Below are 18,001 nucleotides of genomic sequence, written 5' to 3'. Positions count from 1 at the left end.
AGACCCCCCTGGGGAACCAGGCTGATCAGGGCTGCCCGTACCTGGGTTCCTAGATTGAGAAAGATGGATTCCCAGTTAAATTCGAGTTTAGTATTCTTTTGGCATCAGCATGCTGCACTTATTTTGTGTAATATACTAAAAATGTGTTTGTTATTTATTTGAAATTCAAATGTAGCTGGATACCCTGTATTTACCTAGCAAGCCTACCTTGCTCCTGGGTGGAAAGGACAGGAGAGAAGCCTCCTGACCATGCTGGCTCCTCCCGGCGAAGCTTCCCCACCTCCAACGGGCTGAAACAGCCAGTTAACTCCTGTTCAGAGTCAGGTCAAGGTGCATCCAAAGCACATTCCTATTCAGCGCGGGATGCAGGCAGAGGCCTTAACCTGGGGCTACAGAGAAGGCAAAAGGCAGAGGAGACGGGGTTCCCCAGGCCAAAGGCTCTGTAAGACCCCCCCACACACACATATAGCATTCATTCACGCTTTACGACAGTGGTTTATCAAGTCCCTTCTGCGTGCCAGGTGCTGGGCGACCCTGGGAAAATATGAGTGAACACGACAGGCACAGCCCTGTTTTCTCAGGCCTCAGCTCATAGAAGGGCAACCCAGATGTGAGGGTCAGGGAAGGCTTCTGGAGCCTGTGACGTAGACTTAGAGAGCTACAGGACAAGCAGGGACTCACCTGGCAGAGGGACCCTACGGAGCGGGCAGGAGTGTCCTGGCCAAAGAAACGGCTAGAGTGGCTAGAGCGCCATACAGGAAAGGGGACACGGCCTAACCGGTACACTCTGAGGGCTCCCAGGCCACCGGCAGAAGCGACTTGCCCAAACCGAAGCCGGCGCCGCTGGCGGGTCACTGAAAGACCCCAACCGTCTGCAGAGGCCTGAGCCACCTGCCGCTTGGGGTGGAACGTCAGCTCCCGGAGGAACTTGTTCCAACTTCCCCGAAAAGAAAACGAGTCGGATTCTGAAAGTAATGGCCACTTTGATGAGCTGAGGCTGGAGCTAGAACCCCTCAGGGCGAATCAGCGATCTTCAGCGCCCGGGCCGCAGCCCCAGCAGGAGCGGCCAGCGCGGCGGCAGCCACGGGGAGGACGTGGCGGGGAGGCGGGGCGCTGCCACGGATGAAGGCAGTCGGTCACCCAGACCCGCGGAATTCCAGGGCATGGGCTGAGGGATGTCGGGCTGCCGGTCCCAGGCTGACCCCAAAGCCGGCCCCGTCCGGGAAGACCAGACTCAGGCAAACCCGAGTGACCTGCTCACAAACCAGTTTCACACTGCGGACGGCTGGAGAAGCGGTGAGAATCAGCATGGTCAGGCCGACTCGTCCCTCTGCCGGGCTCTGAGGGGACCAGACGTGGGCTGGGTAACCAGTACGGACCAGCCCGGAGCAAGAGGGGGTACGATGGCCCTGGGTACCTGAGGTGGGAGGCCATGAAAGCGGTGGGCTTTCCAGCCTCCCAGAGTGTTTCTGTGCAGCCCCCTGGGTGAGGGAGGGATCAGTAGGAAGTCTGTTTTCCCTCCTCCGGCCCTCCCTCCTCCCTCCCTTCCTCTCTTCCTCCCTTCCTCCCTCCCTTCTTTCCTCTCTCCCTCCCTTCCTCCCTCCTTCCTTCCTCACCCCCTGCTTTTCTTTCTTTCAGCAAAGGTTTATGGGGCACCGTTTGTGTCAGGCACAGTCTGGGCCCTGGGGACGTAGTAATTAACAGAAGGTCCTGCTTTTATGTAACTTATATGAAGTGGGGGCAACAGAGAATTAAAAAGTAAACTAACAAACACACAGACGTGTATGTGTGCACCCACCACAGAAACCTAGTTGTGAGTAACAGCAAGTGTTACAAAGAAAGTAAAGCTGGAGAAGGGCTGGAGTGTCACAGGAGGAAGGCTCTCTGAGGAGAGAGGGATGCAGGCCCTGTGAAGATCTAGAGGAAGGTAAGTCCAGCAGAGGGAAGGGGGAAGAAGGGCAAAGGCCCTGAGGCAGGACCGTGTCTGTGTGCCCCCACCACAGAAACCTAGTTGTGAGTAACAGCAAGTGTTACAAAGAAAGTAAAGCTGGAGAAGGGCTGGAGTGTCACAGGAGGAAGGCTCTCTGAGGAGAGAGGGATGCAGGCCCTGTGAAGATCTAGAGGAAGGTAAGTCCAGCAGAGGGAAGGGGGAAGAAGGGCAAAGGCCCTGAGGCAGGACTGTGTGTGGCCAACCCCATCCTGACCTGCCCTCTAACACACCCCTTCCCCCAACAGAGGAGACACTGTATACAGAAGGTGAGACAAGAATGCAAACAGGAGCTCCAGGAGGGCAGAGGCTGAAGATGTGAGGTGCATTGCAGTAGAAGTACTCAGCAGTAGTTCTCAGGGCGTCTAAGAAGTGTCCACAGGCCCATAGCTGTATCTGATTACTGAGCACGTCCTCCACATAGTGCAGAATCTGGATGTGGGGTCACAGTCGGTAAGGCTTGTCCAGCATGGCCTGAGCAGGAGGCATCGGAGCCCAGCTCCAGGACCTCACTCCCCTGGGCCAGCTCTCCCTTCCAGGAAGAAAACTGGAAGAGGTTTGTATCCCAGTGGTGTTCTCCATCCCCACCTTCCTGCTTTTCTCCTTGGGTAGATCAGTCGGTCGGTCAATCAACAAACATTGAAGGCCTGCTATGTGAGTGCTAGGGGCATTCACCGTGGAGAGCGAGGGTAGAGGCCTGGGGCGAAGGGTGGCCAGAGCCTTGGGTGTTGTCAGCAGGGGCATGGGGAGGGAGGGGAGATCCTGCTGATAATGACAGCCACCTAATCAACTCCACAAACCAGCTGTAAACTGCAGGGCTAGGACTCTTGCACTTTGTTCAAAGCTGGTGACAGCTCTGAGTTCTCATCTTGACTCTGAAAGCTATACCAACTCTAGCTCCATACCCCCTGTTTCTTGGCCAACCTCGTGACAGGAGTGCAGCAAGGGTGTGATGGCCATGCTGAGCCAAGAGTGAGGGATGACCAAGCCATGGCCATGGGAGATGGGCAGAGGCTTAGGCAGCATTCCCCAGGGGTGGCTTTGTGGCATCCCTCTCAAGTCAGACCTCAGCTGAACCCAGAAGAGCAGAAAAAAAGGGGGCGCTCATATAAGACACTGATGAATACACTAAGGCTGGTGACTCTTCCAAGGTCATAACAAGTTAGCGGCATACCTGTCCTGAGTCAGAGGTTTTACTTAACCTGGCTCCACCCCTCCCACCTCCATCCTTTACACTCTTTTGACCTTGGCCAGCGCCTCCTACCCTGAGGGCTCCTATCAGGCCAGCTGGTCTGAGAGCAGATTAGATTTGAGAGCAGATTAGATTTGAAGGCACCTTGACCTTAGCTCAGAACCTCCCTTACCCAAGAAGCCACGCTCCTTTGATCCCTCCCAGCCGGTCAGCGGGAGACACTACCAAGTGGGCATTACCAACCAGGGAGAATTACACCCCTCTCAGCTGGTCCCCCAGTTCGAATTGATCCTTTCTTGCATCATCACCCGCTGTGAGCCAGTCATGCCTCCTGCTAGCTGGGATCCGAGCGGCCTGTTCTGGAGCAGGGCCGGAACTGGGCCCTCCTGCTTTGGCAGCAGCCGGTAGCTCAGGTCTCTGGGTAGGCTTGCTTCAAAGTCTCACCCTAAAGCTCCAGAGCCCAAGAATGTTGCCCAAGGGCTGGCTCTTAGATCCCAGAACCTAAGACTGTATCTTTGGAAGGCAAAGATACGACTTGGAGGCTTTAATAAGTCATCCATCCCCACATCCCATTATCCCCTGTGAAGTGATAGCCCTTTACAGCTTGAAGGGCAATGTCATGTCCTAACATTGATGGGACTTTGAGCACTCTCAAGTATCTTGAGTGTTTCTCCCCTTCCAAGGGCTTCTCCTCATTTGATAAATTCAAGCACCCCCAGGGCTTGTTTTGGCCATGGGTTCAGTCCTGGCTTGGCTTCACCATGAAGTCAAGACGCAGCTGCACCTGCTTGCCTGGGCAGCTGTACACAGCGAATGTGGAGACCCCATGTTAGCAAGCCCAGCTGCTGAGCCCTGTGGCAGCCCCATGCTCTGTTTACCGCCCCCATGGCATCCCCAGTGCTCAGGTCACCAGCCGTCCCCCAGATGACCAGGCCACTGCAGAGCCTGGCCCCGTGCAGGTTCCTCCACGGCGAGGCTCCTCCCCAGAAGCCCCAGCACCCTTCTTGCCAGCTGACATCAGAAGAGGTCTGCTAAGATAGAAGGGTCTCGGCTCACATTCTTTCCTCCTCCTATGCACGTTGGTCAACCGCCTCACTCTCAAGGGGGTGACATGAGGTGGCCTCCGTCTAGCCACAGAAGTCCACTGCTACCTTTCCCTCAACGTGGGACTTCCTATCTGACAGCTGTTTAAAATGCCCTCTCAAGAGGTACTCCCTAAAACAAATGACTACAAGTTAACGTAAAATATCATTTTCTTGCCTAAGAGTCCCTCCTCTGACCCACCTTTGATGCCTTCAGGGAGGTTATTGAAGGGCCTCAGGGAAAGGGTGAGGAGGCCAGGCAGGGTCAGGGTGCTGCTGCTGGGGCTGACAGCAGGGCTGGTGGCCCCTCAGGGGTCCTAGGGATTCAGAGGACTTTGCCAGGGCCCTGGACATCAACAGGTGAGGGGTGGACCCCGAGATGAATTTGCCTTCTGTGCCCTGGGTACCACAATGGAGACTGTTAGAGCCAACGGGCAGGTGCCTCTCCTCCAGCCTAGAGGGAGGCTGGCCAGACCCTCAGCTCCAGGCTCCCACCGCCACACCACTCCGATGGCAGCTGCCCCTCCCCACTTCTCTGTGGATCCCCCAGGTTTCTGTCTCTGCTGCCACCTCTTTCACTCCTGTCAGCTTCTCTCTCTGGGCTCCCTTCCTTCCCTCCCTCCCTGACTTCCTTTCTGACCTGAGCTTCCCTGGGCTGCCAGGAGGCAGATGATAATCTCCAGCACACTCCAGAATGTGGGCAGTTTCCCGGCCCCTCTCTGGGAACAACACGCGAGCTACACACACCCGCAGGAAGGCTCGCACAGCCCCGTCCCCCATCATGCTTTGGGGACAGTTAGACACCTGAACCCCCAAGCCCCTGAGCTCCCCTTGGGGCCCCACTGGGGCTGGGGAGGGGTTGCTCCGGAGCCCTCTCCCGGGCCCTCGGAGCAGGAAAGCCTGCCCGCCGCCGCCAGCGAGGCCTGGGCACCCCCCGGCCCCTCACCACCACCACAGCCATGCCTGCTGCAAGGGAGGTTGGAAGCGACTCATTCTAGTCAGGATCTCAGCAAAGCTGCCGTGCACCTGGGCTGCAGCAGGTACACCAGGCTCTGGAAGTGTGAATATGAGCATGCCCTGTTTCCATCACCGGAGCCCCGTGGGGAGACAAATGTGCCAATGCCCGCATGCTGTGCTGAATGTCGAGGCCTCGCTTTGGGAAAGAAAGGGCAGGCCAGGCCTGGAGGAACGACGGCTGAGGCCCAGGCAACAGGAGGAGGAGGGAGTTCCATTCAGAAGGAGCAGGAGAGGCAGGAAAGACCCTGGGGCCAGAGAGTTGGGACAGTTTCCATAGACCACTGAGTCATCAGGAAAAAGATGGAGTCTGACCGGAGTCACAAATACTTTTTAGTTTGCCAAGAAAAGACATTTAAAAAAATATGTCATTTTCTCACACCACCATTTTATGAAAAAAGTAATATTTTAACTCCAAAAAAAAATAGAAAGGATATTTGGTATAAAAGATATTGTGACCAAGAAAGGACAACTGGCCACTTGGCTGATATATGCTGACTGACTTTTTATATCTGACTGTTATTTTGCTCCCTTTCTTGCTGACTCTCGAACACTTTATCAAGGCCAGAGTCGCCAGTGATGGGCCTCCCGGAACACTGATACAAGGACCTGTGGAGGAAGGGCCAGAACTGGGGATGTGGAGAAGGCAGGGGCCACATGAGGGAGGACTTTGGACTTCACGCTGAGGAGTGCGGATTTCATCCCTCAGATGATGAGAGAAGCCTTTTGCCAACAGATGCTGTTTTCAGGTTTGTGCTTTAGGACAAGCATCCATTCCCAGGCTGCCCATGAGAATGGCCCTCAGGGGGAGAGACGGAGGCGGGAGAGCGGAGGAGGGGCCCACAAGAGATGATGAGGGTCCATAGGTGGGGACAGTAGCAGTGGGATGGGGGCGGGGGGGGGGCTGGGCGCTGCTGTGAGCAGGTGGGGCGAGAGGAGCCACACAGAGCTGGGAAGAGGAGGGTGTCATGTCTGTCCCAGTTCATGCAGGGACTGCAGTAGAAGTCACCTCACCAGGAGCAAAACCGGGAGACATGGGTTTAAGATTTGGGATTAAAAATAAGAACTTCCCGACTCTAAAGAGGATGGCACTCAACATATCCCGTGAAAGTAGATGGAGACAGTGAGCCTTCTGGAGGGGAGAGCAGGCGGGGACAGTGCAGTGACTCACAGTAGGGGCATTTACCTGCCTTTGCATTTGGGCTCCACCACTTGAGTGACCTGAGTCAACTTACTAAAGTTTTTGTGCCATGGTTTCCTCATCTGTAAAATGGGAATCAGATAGTAGTAACTCACAGGATTGCCAGGAAATGTAAATGAATCGAGATATATAAAGCACTAAAAAAAAAAAAAAAAGATATATAAAGGACTTAGATGCCTGGGTCAGTGGACACGGCCTGATATATGGTACACTGTTGTATCTCCAGCACCCACACGGCACCCATGGCATAGGAGGGACCATTAATGTTGGTGCAATGGGTAAGGAGATATGATCAGGGCAAATGCCAGGCCTGGCTTTATGGAAGGACAAGGGTCTAGAACAGGACTCTGAATGCTCCTCAGTCCTCTGCACACAGCCCTCGCCTGCCTCTCCGCATTCACTGAGCAGGGATCAAGATGGAAAATATGGTGGACTTGGGGAGGGGGAAGGACTCAACACCTCCTGAAGGTTCTCTGGGGTGGATGTTCTGTGGGGTCCAGCAGCATCTCAACAGGCAGGAGGCAGGCAGAAAAAAGGCACAGAGGATCCCATGGAGGACAAGTGGACCAGAGGACCCATAGCAGCTGTGGGAGTGAGAAGAGCTGGCTCCTCAGTCACCCATCTCCTCACACTGAAGGACCAGCACCTTCCAACACCAAGTCTTCATGTCCTTTCCCTCTCACCACTCAAACCTGCTTTTAGAATGTTCCTCTCCTAGGAACATGTCTTTCAATGCATTCTCACCCCCCTCAACTCCTCCACCCTTCCCCTCCAACCTGCCAGCTCCTGCCTCCTTTCAGTCCCACCTCCCTCGGCACACCCCTGAATCTACCACTTCCCTCAGACTCTGGGGGACCCTAGCCCATTGTCTTCTCCCCCCACCTCCAGGCTCTTTAAGTTTGCTAATCACATCTTCACTGATGGCTCTAAAATACAAATGTGGTCAGGGCACTGCCCAACCTGAAGCCTTCCTTCGGAGGAAGTCTGACCGCCCACCTTGGCTTTGGCAGCCTCGGCCTGCTTTTCCAGCCTCTCCTCACATCCGAGTGCTGAGCATAAATTTCTGTTACCTCTGCTTGAAATGTGTCTTCCAACAACTGGCCCAATAAGATCAGCTACCCCTTCTGTCAGGGCTCAGCCCAACCAACACCCCTAGTGGGGGCTCAAGGGCCCATCACGTCTTCAGGAATTGCTTAAACATTCGGGTAGTCTGTGTTGGTGAGACCATCCTCTGGCATAAACACAGTGGTCTCAGGAGAAATGTGCAGAGGAACAAGTGAGAGAAAGAAAAGCAGGGAGACATTTTTAATGAAGACCAGGCAAAATTAGGCAATAGGAGACAGGACAGCTATGAGTCAAAGATTACTCAGAGGTTCCTGGCCTGGGAGGCGGAGACGGGTTGTCACTGTCCACAGCTATGGCAAAGCTGGGCTTCACCCTGGGCCCGGAGTGAAGAAACGCCCCTTCCCCTTGGCCCTGCTTCCTGGGAGCCGGGGGCCTGACACCCCAAAGGCAGAGGGTAATATAGAGACAGAGTCCAAGGATACTTAGTTGCTACGGGACATTGTCTGTGGAATGCCGACATTTTTAAAAAACATATCTTGTTTATTCAATTTGTGCTTGACATGAAGCTGTGGGGAGAGTTTAAAGGAGACGCGAAAGTTAAGAAAACTTTCTCAAAAGAGTGGAGTGGCTGAGGCCAAGCAGAAGGGTGAATTGGACAGATAGCTGCATGGAGACGGTAACAACGCACATAAACAAAGTGGTTTTCATCAGCTCCCGGGTTCCGGGTTCTGTGGGAACCCCGGGACTGACGAGGCTGTCAGAACAGCCCCCACCCTCCGCAGCTTCACCAACAGATGCGCGTTAACTGGATCAGCCCCCCCCCCCAATGGTTAGATCAGCCCTGAGGCTTTCCTCAAACAAGGGTGTACAGTTTACAAGGGATGCAGAAAATCTGCAGTCTGTTCACAAGAGGGTGATCAAGTGCAGAGGAATCTGGAAACCGTCTCTTCCCAGGAATCACTGAAGGTGATAAATTTCTCCTGGAGCAAAGGAGAGCTAGACATGGATGCTATTACCTCTCTTGCTGGAGGGTCGTGGTGTCAGAGAGAAGACTCACTAGGTATTTCTCTAGAGAGCAGAGTGAAGAACAGCCAAGTATAAATGATGAGGCAGGAGACGCCGTTGGCATAAGAAACAGTTCCTAACAACTAGAGCAGTCCAGCCCACCAGGAAGGTAGTCAGCTTCCTGTCCCTGGAAACGTTCAAGTGGAGGCAGGGGATGTCAAGGCTACCATAGGCGTCACTGGTAAGAGTTCCCAACCATTTTTCTCCTCCCAAACATCCCAGTGTTAAGGAATCCCATGTCTTGAAAAACTGTATTTCATAAACTGTACTTATTCAAAGGAAAAAGTATCCCATTTTAATAGTCAAACACCTGTCTCCCGTCCATCATCAGATGCTTAGGCAGGCTAAGCCCACTGAACAGAAGAGGTGACTCAGCCGTGGTGGGGCGGCTGGAAATGCTTCTAAGAGGAGGTGTGCCTTTCGGCCAGAACCCCCTCTTCCAGCAAGGTGCCAAAACGTCGGGCCCAAAGGGAAAGAAGAGAGGCAGCACTGTGTGCGCTCTCGGCCTTTTAGAAAACACCGAGTCGCTCCTTCGGCCACATGCATGCGAATCTTCAAGAAAGGTGAAATTGTCGACATCAAGGGAATGGGCACTGTTCAAAAAGGACTGCCCCACAAATGTTACCATGGCAAAATTGGAAGAGCCTGCAGTGTTACCCAGCATGCTGTTGGCATTGTTGTAAACAAACAAGTTAAGGGCAAGTTTCTTGCCAAGAGAATTAACGTACGTACTGAGCATATTAAGCGCTCCAGGAGCCAAGATAGCTTCCTGAAACGTGGGAAGTAAAATGATGAGAAAAAGAAAGAAGCCAAAGGGAAAGTTACCTGGGTTCAACAGAAGCACCGACCTGCTCCGCCCAGAGATGCACGCTTGGGGAGAACAGGTGGCCAGGAGCCTGAGCTGCTGCAACATGTTGCCTAAGAGTTCATGGCTTAATAGGTGTAAAAATAAGTAAGTAAGTAAGTAAATAAATAAATAAATAAGATTTCTGGACTGGTTTTTTCAAAAGGAACTTGTGCCAGAGCTGGGATAACTTGGGGGTTCTGCAAGCCGACAGGGGGGTCCGAGGCTCAGAGAAAGACTCTGGTGGAGAAAAAAAGAAAGCTCCAGAAGAAACAACTGAGTATACGGTGGGGCTGATGTGAGACTGGGGGCAGGAGGGTACAGATTCAAAGGGGCTGTCCATGCTGTGCTCCAGAGCCTGTTAGTTCAGTAGGGGCTTTGACCCCGGTCTCCAGGGGGCAAGTGAAGAGGAGCCAACCCAAAAGATAAAATCCAACTACTTTAAAAGAAAGACCTTCTGTGACTGAGACACCCCAAGGAAATGCAAACAAGTCATAAGCTGGGACTTCTATCTGCAGCACATTAGCCAGCATATTTGAAGAACAGTATCAGCCAAGAAGAAAAAGAAAAGACATGGGCAAAGGAAACAAACAGGAACAGCACGGAAGAGGAAGCACAAATGCCCCCTAAACACATAGAAAGGTGTTCAACTCATCAGCAGCAAGGGAACGAAAACGTGTCCTACCCACAGAATTGGCACAAATTTAAAAATTGGACAAGAGTGTGTGTTGGTGAAGATGGGGAGCAGCGTAGGAGCTCTCACCCACTGCTGGCAGAAGTGCAAATCAGTGCAAGTATTTATCTTAAGTAGGCTCCACACCCAACGTGGTAACCCACGACCCTGAGATCAAGAGTCACACGTCCCACCAACTGAGCCAGTCAGGCACCCCCAGTATAAGTATTTTAGAAAGCAGTTTGACATTTGGACACCCTTGAACTTTTGCATGTCTTTGAACATCTGCATACCCTTGACTCAGCAATTTTACTCCCCGTGTATTCCCTAGAGCAGTATTTCTCAATGAGGACCAGTTTTGTTTTTACTTTTCAATATGCTGGGGAAACAACTGTTTTGTAAATTACAAAAAAAAATGAATTTCTGAAAAATGAAGTGAAAAAAAAAGACATACAATATACAAGCCCTGATATTTTATTATTCAGCTCAACATACATACAGTTACTTACAGATACCGAGGAGATGTGTACAAGCGTGTTAATGGCATATTGTTTTGTAATAGCAAAAAACAAGAGGTAACTCATATGTCCAATGACAGAATTAGAGCCTGGGGAAATAAATCGTGGTGTCATCACGCTAGGTGGTGGGCTAGCATACAGTTGTGAAAATAAATGAACCACTACTCCGACCAGTAAAGTCTCCGAATCACAACTGTGAGAGAGAAAAAACAAGCCTCAGAAGACTCTAAAGCTTTTTGAAAAAAGCTTTATCAAAGTATAATTCATGTATTTTTTTTAAGATTCATTTATTTATTTTATAGAGAGAGGGTGTGGTGGGGTGGAGAGGCGGAGGGAGAGGGAGAACCTCCAGCAGACTCCCTGCTGAGCTTGTGTGAGAATTTCATTCCTCTTTAATGTCCAATAATATTCCGTGGCTTGGATAATATCACATGTCGCTCACCCATTCACAAGTTGGTGGACATCTGGGTCGTTTGCACTTTTCAGCTGTTTTGAATAACACAGCTTTACATGCAAGTCTTCGCACAGCCATGTATTTTCATTTTTCTTCGTTACATTCCTAGGTGACACTGTTTTCATAAAATTCTTAAACAAGCAAAGCTAAACAGTGTCATGTTTAGACATACAAAGTACTGAAACTATTCTTTAAAAGTGAAGAGAGCCGGGGGGCCTGGATGACGCAGTCAGTTGAGCGACAGTCTTGGTTTCGGCTCAGGCCATGATCTCAGGGTCCCGGGATTGAGTCCCTCTGTCAGGCTCTGCATTCAGTGCAGAGTCTGCTTGGGACTCTCTCTCCCTCTCCCTCTGCCCCTCCTGCTTGTGTGCTCTTGCTCGCTCTCTCTCAAATAAATAAATCTTTAAAAGTGAAGAAAGCCATAAACATGACATTCAGGGGAGTCAGTGGGGGTGCATCTGGGAGCAGAAGACAGAAAAGGGAAAGATGGGTCTGAGCTAGACAAGAATACCATGGCAGAGGGAGTTTATGGTGTTCATTTTGTTATGCTTCATAACCTACATTAGATATGTCAACATATGTATTTATATTATTTACAACATATATATTACATAAAAAGAAGACATTTTTAAAAACGAAAGGCTACCTCCAATACCCTAATTCCACTAAGTTCTCATCTCACGATAAGCAGGAAATGTAGGATTTCAGTTGGAAGTGGTTATCTGACCCTTGTGAGCACCTTCAAGGACCCCTAAGGGTCCAGGATCCCATTTGAAGGCAACTGGGCTAGGTGAGCCTTAAAGTACCCTGCAAAGCTAGGATCCTGCGTTTCCATGGTGGGGTGGCCTCTGGGGGAAAGGGGTTGTATGGTCATCACCCTCTTAATCCAGACACCAGACAGATAATTCTGGAAGGCAGTAGAGCATGCGCCTAGAGCCCAGGGAGGTCCAGGCTGGAGGTGTGGATTTAGAAGCTGTCTCCAGCTTCAATCCCACAACCTACCCTCGTAATCTTAACTCTAGGGCTGCGCTGACCAACGTGAAAACCACTAGTCACATGTGGCTACTGAACATCTGAAATGTGGCCATTGTGACTGGATTTTAATTTTCTTTAATTAATTTTAATTTAAAAACAAGCCATACAAAATGGTTTTCCATTAAACACAACTCTATTGCTTTGGTAAGATTACATTTCACTCTAACTTGAAAATTTAGCGTCCAAATTGTGATGTGTACAATGCACACCAGAGTTTTAAGACTTAGCGCGCACACACGAATGTAAAATTTCTTGTTACTAATTTTTATAACGATTGCATGTTGAAATGATAATATTTTGGATATATCAGCTTAAATAAAATATCTAATTATTATTCCATGAGTGTTATTAAAATGAATGTTACCTCTCTTTCATTTTCTTTAAATGTGGTTTCCAGAAAATATACCATTCTATATGCAGCTCTCATTATACTTCTGGTGGACAGACATTTCCACCATCGCCGGAAAGTTCCACTGGACAGTGCTGGTTGAGTCTAAAGAAACTGTGCTCACCTTGGCCTCCCAGCATCCTTGTTACTCCACTCCCATACTGGGCTCCTGCTTTCTGCCTGGGAGCCTACCCCTCTCAGATTCTGCCTTCCTCCCAAGGAAGTGGTCTTGCCTGTCCCCTGCAGCCTGGTGGAGCCTTCTTCCAACTCCTTAGCACCTACTACTGAGAACAGCCTTTAGCACATGGCCTCAGGGACCTAATCTTCTCTTCATGCCATTTTTTACATTAAAGGTAATAATCTTGTATTTCTCTTTCAGGCCAGTGCCTTGCATATAATGAATGGGAGCTGATGGTTTTTAAAATATGAATAACATCTTGGTTTTGTATGACAACTGACAAGGGATCTGTCTTCGTTTTCTCACAACGCTTCGAGGGAGGATGGGTAGAAGCGTTTACAGCCATTTTACACACGACGAAATTGAGGCTCGGAGAGATTATTTTGCTCAGGTCATAAAACTTGTAAGTATGGCCCAGATTTTTCTGGCTACTAATCCAGTGCTATTTCCCCTACACTTTACTTTGGGTGCTGTGTGAGTTAATGTTGAATAAATACGGAAAAGAGAGATTAGCAGGGATTCAGGAAAGAGCTATTTACCGGCTGGGCTTTTAGAGATGGGTAGGTTTTAGCTAAGCCAGAAGGAGTAGGTGGGTATTCAGTAAGAGAACCACAGCTTCTCTGAAAACCTGTCAATAGTCAGATTTCTTGATGAACGTAGAATGATAGAAGTAAACATTTGAGCATATTTTTTAGTAAACGGCTTTATTGAGATATAATTCATATACTGTAAAATTCCCTATTTCAAAGTGTACAATTCAGTGGTTTTCAGTATGCTCACAGGTGGGCCACCATCTCTGCTACTTTCAGAACATTTTCATCATTCCGTAAAGAAACTCCATACCATTAGCAGTCACTCCCAATTCCCTCTCCCTTGTCCTTGGCACCCACTAATCTACTTCCTGTCTCTATGGATTTGTCTATTCTAGAAATTTCATATAAATGGGTTTATAAAATATGTGGCCTTTCGTGACTGACTGCTTTCACTTAGCAAGATGTTTTTCAAGGTTCGTCCATGTTGTTGCATGTATTAGCGTCAATATTTGTGGCATATAATCAGTACTTCATTTCGTTTTATGGCGGAATAATATCCCATCGTATGAACAGACTACATTTTGTTTGTCTAAATTTGGGTTGTTTCCCATTTTTGGCTATTATGAACAATTTTATGCTGCTTTGAGCATTTGTGTAGAAGTTTTTGTGTGGACACATCTTCAGTTCTCTCGGGTACATACCTCGGAATGGAGTTGCAGGGTCACGAGGTGACTCTATGGTCAACAGTTTGAGGAACTGCCAGTCTGCTTCCCAAAGTGGCTGCACCAGTTTACAATCCCACCAGCAGTGTATAAAGGTTCCAATCTCTCCACATCCTCAACATTTGTTATATTTTTTTAATTTTTTTAATTTATATTTTTAAAGCAATCTCTACACCCAATGCTGGGTGTGAACTCACAACCCAGAGATCAAGAGTCACATGCTCTTCCGAATGAGCCAGCCAAGTGCCTTGTCTGTGTTTTTTATTTTAGGCATCTTGGTGGGTGTGAAGTGGTAGCTCATTCTGTGGTTTGATTTGCATTTCCCTGATTATTAATGAAGTTGAGCATTTTTTATGTGTTTATTGGTTATTTGTGTATCTCTTTGGAGAATGTCTATTCAAATCCTCTCCCCATTTTTTTTTTAAGATTTTTTTACTTATTTATTCGACAGAGATAGAGACAGCCAGCAAGAGAGGGAACACAAGCAGGGGGAGTGGGAGAGGAAGAGGCAGGCTCATAGCGGAGGAGCCTGATGTGGGGCTCGATCCCACAACACCAGGATCACACCCTGAGCCGAAGGCAGACACTTAACCGCTGTGCCACCCAGGCCCCCTCCTCTGCCCATTTTTAAATTGAGTTATTTGACTTTTTGTTGAGTTGTAAGAGTTCTTTATATATTCTGGACACAAGTCCGTTATCATATGTGTGCTTTGCAAATATTTTCTCCCGTTTCATGGCTTGTCTTTTTCATTTTCTTGATGGTGTCCTTTGAAGCCCAAAAGTTTTTAATTTTGACAAAGTCTAATTTACCTAATTTTTCTTATGTCGTTTTGGGTGTCACATCTAAGAAACTATTGCCTAATCCAAGGTCACAAAGATTTGTATCCATGTTTCTTCCAAGAGTTTTATGATTTTAGCCCTCACATTGTCTATGATCCATTTTGGGCTAATTTTTGTAAATGGTATGAGGAGGGAGTCCAACTTTATTCTCTGGCAAGTGGAAATCCAGTTGTCCCAGAACCATTTGTTAAAAAGAATTTCTTCCCTTTCCCTCTATCCCATTTAATTGTCTGGGCACCCTTATCAAAAAATCAACTGAACATAATGTAAGAGTTTATTTATAGCCGCTCAAATTTTATTCCATTTTGGTGCATATTTTCTAAGGGATTTTTTTTCTCACACTGTGATAACTGGTGATTCCTCCTTCCCTAGAAGAGAGATGGAGATAGTGAGTGATCTCCCAAGCAGACTGCAGACTGCATTTCCTTTGCTGGGTCGGGCATCCACAGCTCTGTGCACTGGCCTAAACATACTGACCTCCTCCTATAGAAATCAGAATACCCTCCATTGTTTTGATGGCAGCTGAGAAGTAACTGACTGACCAAAGGACCTTATCTCTTTCCTACCTCTCAAGGTTATTACCAATATCAAGTCAGATAATTCCCACAAAAGAATTTAGGAGGTCTAAAGTGCTATCCCAATGTAACGTGTATTCTTATTATACCTCTCCCTCATGAATAAGACCCTAGAGAGAGAGAGAGAAGTTATTTTTAATTTTTATTCATTGGGATCAAGGTTACCGCGTCAATATTATTACAAATTCCAAATTAGTGAGCTTTGGCCCTTCCTGTTATTCTTGCAGGAGGCTGGGAGCCCACTGCCTGGAAAGCGAATATGAATGATGTTTATCCCTTTTATCCACATACCTCCCTTCCTTGAATGAGGGCCTACTTTGTGCCAGGCACTGTGCTGAGCTCTGGGAAAACCAGAGACTAAGGTCAACCCAGTCTACGTCTCCTGGAACTGATGGTGTAGTGGGGAAGCAGGCTATTATAGTAAATGTGACCATTAGGGAGGTGCGGAGTGACGCCTCCAACCAGCCCTGGTATCCGTTTGCTCCTCATAAACCGCGGGGATGAGATTATCTTCCAACCCATTTACCTTTGCTTCTATTATTTTTCGATGAGGCAGAAGCTGTTCCATGCTGAACTCGGTCCCTAACCCAGATGTTCTATAGACATCATCACAATGCCACAGAGGCCTGAGAATGGACCAGGCTGCTCTATGGTCCTCCTAGATCCAGTTCTCAGAGGGGACTCTTCAGATGGCAGTCCCAGCTGATATCTGCCTCCATCCTGCTTTCCTTGGGTTTCTTTTCTATGACAGAGAAAGGCTCCCTAGTTACAAGCTAAGCCTCAGGCTCTTCTTCCACTCCACCCATTATCCCCCACCCTCACCCTTCCTTCAGGGCCTGAAGGGGTGTTAGACTCAACACCACCACCCCTACCCCCACCACCACTGCAAGCCACCAGTGGCGACTCCTTTCTTCTGGAAGACAGCAACTCACTCCTGTGCACGCGGCTCATTGCCCTCAAAGTACGGAGAACCAAGCTCTTAGGACTGCCCGAGAGCCACATGGCTCTGAGGAGGAGAGCCCAGGCGTCCGCTTCACGCCCCACCCCCCGCCTGGGCCCTCCCCCTTGCTAGGACAGCTCTGGTCACAGGGGTCTACCTAGTTAGCCCTGAGGTGCACCTGTGTCCCTTGGCATGAGGGAAAGCCAGAGGGCCCCCAGCTATCCACCCTCTTCCCCTGCCTGTCCCCCCTCCACCCAGTTTAAGGACAACACCAACCTGCCTCCCCTCTGGAACAAACACCTTCCTCCCCACCTCTACCCATAGTCCTTTGCACACCTCGCCCTGGCACCATGTCATCTGATAAATCATCTCAGGGGTACTCAGGTCACAGCCTCCGGCACATACTCCACATGACAAGGGGAGTCCATGTGTCCCTCGGAGCCTCAGGCACCGTCCCCACACAGATACCGGGATTCCCAACTGTCTCAAGCAGCTCAATGGGCTGGGGAAGCACCCAAGTTGGTCCCTTTCCTGCTGCCTCTGCCCTGCCTCTTGCATCTTCCACCTCCCCTCCCATACCCTTGTCCAGGTCTGCTAGGGTATAGGGTCCTCCCACCTCTGGGGACAGACACCGAGCTGCTGAGGGGTTAGGGGAGGACCCTCAACTTCCACAACCACCTCAAGCAGATGCCACTCTCTTCCCTCCCTGTGCTCGTCCCTTGGAGGGACACATGGATGATACAGGAAAAGAATGATGGAGAGTGTGGAGACCTGAGGTGACTTGGAGCAAGCCGCTCAAACCTGAGTCTTAATATCTTCATCTGTCACAAAGAGGGGTAATTCTCATCTGGAGGCTCATCTTGTAGTTTGCGAAGGCTGCAAGTCTGTGTGGTTGTTTCTGCGTAAGCCACTGACAGCTCGTGTCCCCAGTGGGAAGGGGACGTGTGTGCCAGCGCTCCTGTGCCTCTAGACAAACCCTCCCAGTAACAGCCCCTCCGTTCTCCCCCCTTTCCTGGTAGTCCCCCCGGCCAGTCCGCAGGTGAGCCTCGCTGCAGCACTTCCCCCGGGCGCCTCCAAAGCCGAAACTTTCCCGGGCCGGTGCAGGCCACACCCCCGCCCCACAAGGGCTGGTGAAGAAGCTGGACCGGGTGACTGATCATTAACCCCATCTCTGCTGCACTAGCGGCGCCGCGGACAGCTCCCCCACTTTGTCACTCCGGAGCCGAGAGGCCTGGGGCGGTTAGGCCGGGAGATTGGGCCCAGGACGCCGCGGGGCTCCCGGGTCCCTGCGCCGAGTCTGGGCGATGGCAAGGAGAGGGCGCCGTGTGCACACTCGGATGTTCCGGCAAACTGCTGGCTCCCTCAGCCTCGGAGGGGGTGTGTGTGTGTGTGTGTGTGTGTGTACACGCGCGCGCGCGCGCCGGGCGGCGGGTCCCCCTTTCCAGCCGCCTCTGTGAGAGCCTGACCTGAGCCCCATCCGCCACCCCCCGGGCTGCAGCTCGCGGGGGGGCGTCTTGGCCCCTCCCCGGGCAGGCGCCCCTGGCCAGGCGGGCCAGAAAGCGTCGGTCCCCGCCCCGCTCCGTTAGGCCCGCAGCCGGGGGACTTTGGAGTCGGGGAGGAAGCGCGGCGGGGCGGGGAGGTGGGGGTGTGTCGGAAGGCGGCGGCGGGGTTTTATAATCCGCAGGGCGAGCGCGG

General features: G+C 50.5%; 1 long non-coding RNA gene across 6 annotated transcripts in view; it reads left to right on the top strand.

The window, feature by feature from the left end:
* Window positions 1-6,614, top strand: part of LOC103665624 — an 11,193-nt gene extending 4,579 nt beyond the window's left edge. For 5 of the 6 annotated variants that reach the window (XR_005837350.1, XR_005837352.1, XR_005837349.1 and 2 more), the window contains one exon: window positions 5,839-6,614. This is a non-coding gene — a long non-coding RNA (uncharacterized LOC103665624). Of the gene's footprint in view, window positions 1-14; window positions 1,399-5,838 lie in introns of those variants that run through there. The other variant, XR_569323.2, reaches the window with a different exon arrangement.
* The last annotated feature ends 11,387 nt before the right edge of the window (window positions 6,615-18,001 follow it).

This window comes from Ursus maritimus, unplaced genomic scaffold (genome assembly GCF_017311325.1).
Source record: "Ursus maritimus isolate PB19 unplaced genomic scaffold, ASM1731132v1 scaffold_24, whole genome shotgun sequence".
NCBI classification, from domain to species: Eukaryota; Metazoa; Chordata; class Mammalia; order Carnivora; family Ursidae; genus Ursus; species Ursus maritimus.
Note: the sequence above shows the minus strand (reverse complement) of the source record. Positions and strands in the feature narration are given on the sequence as shown.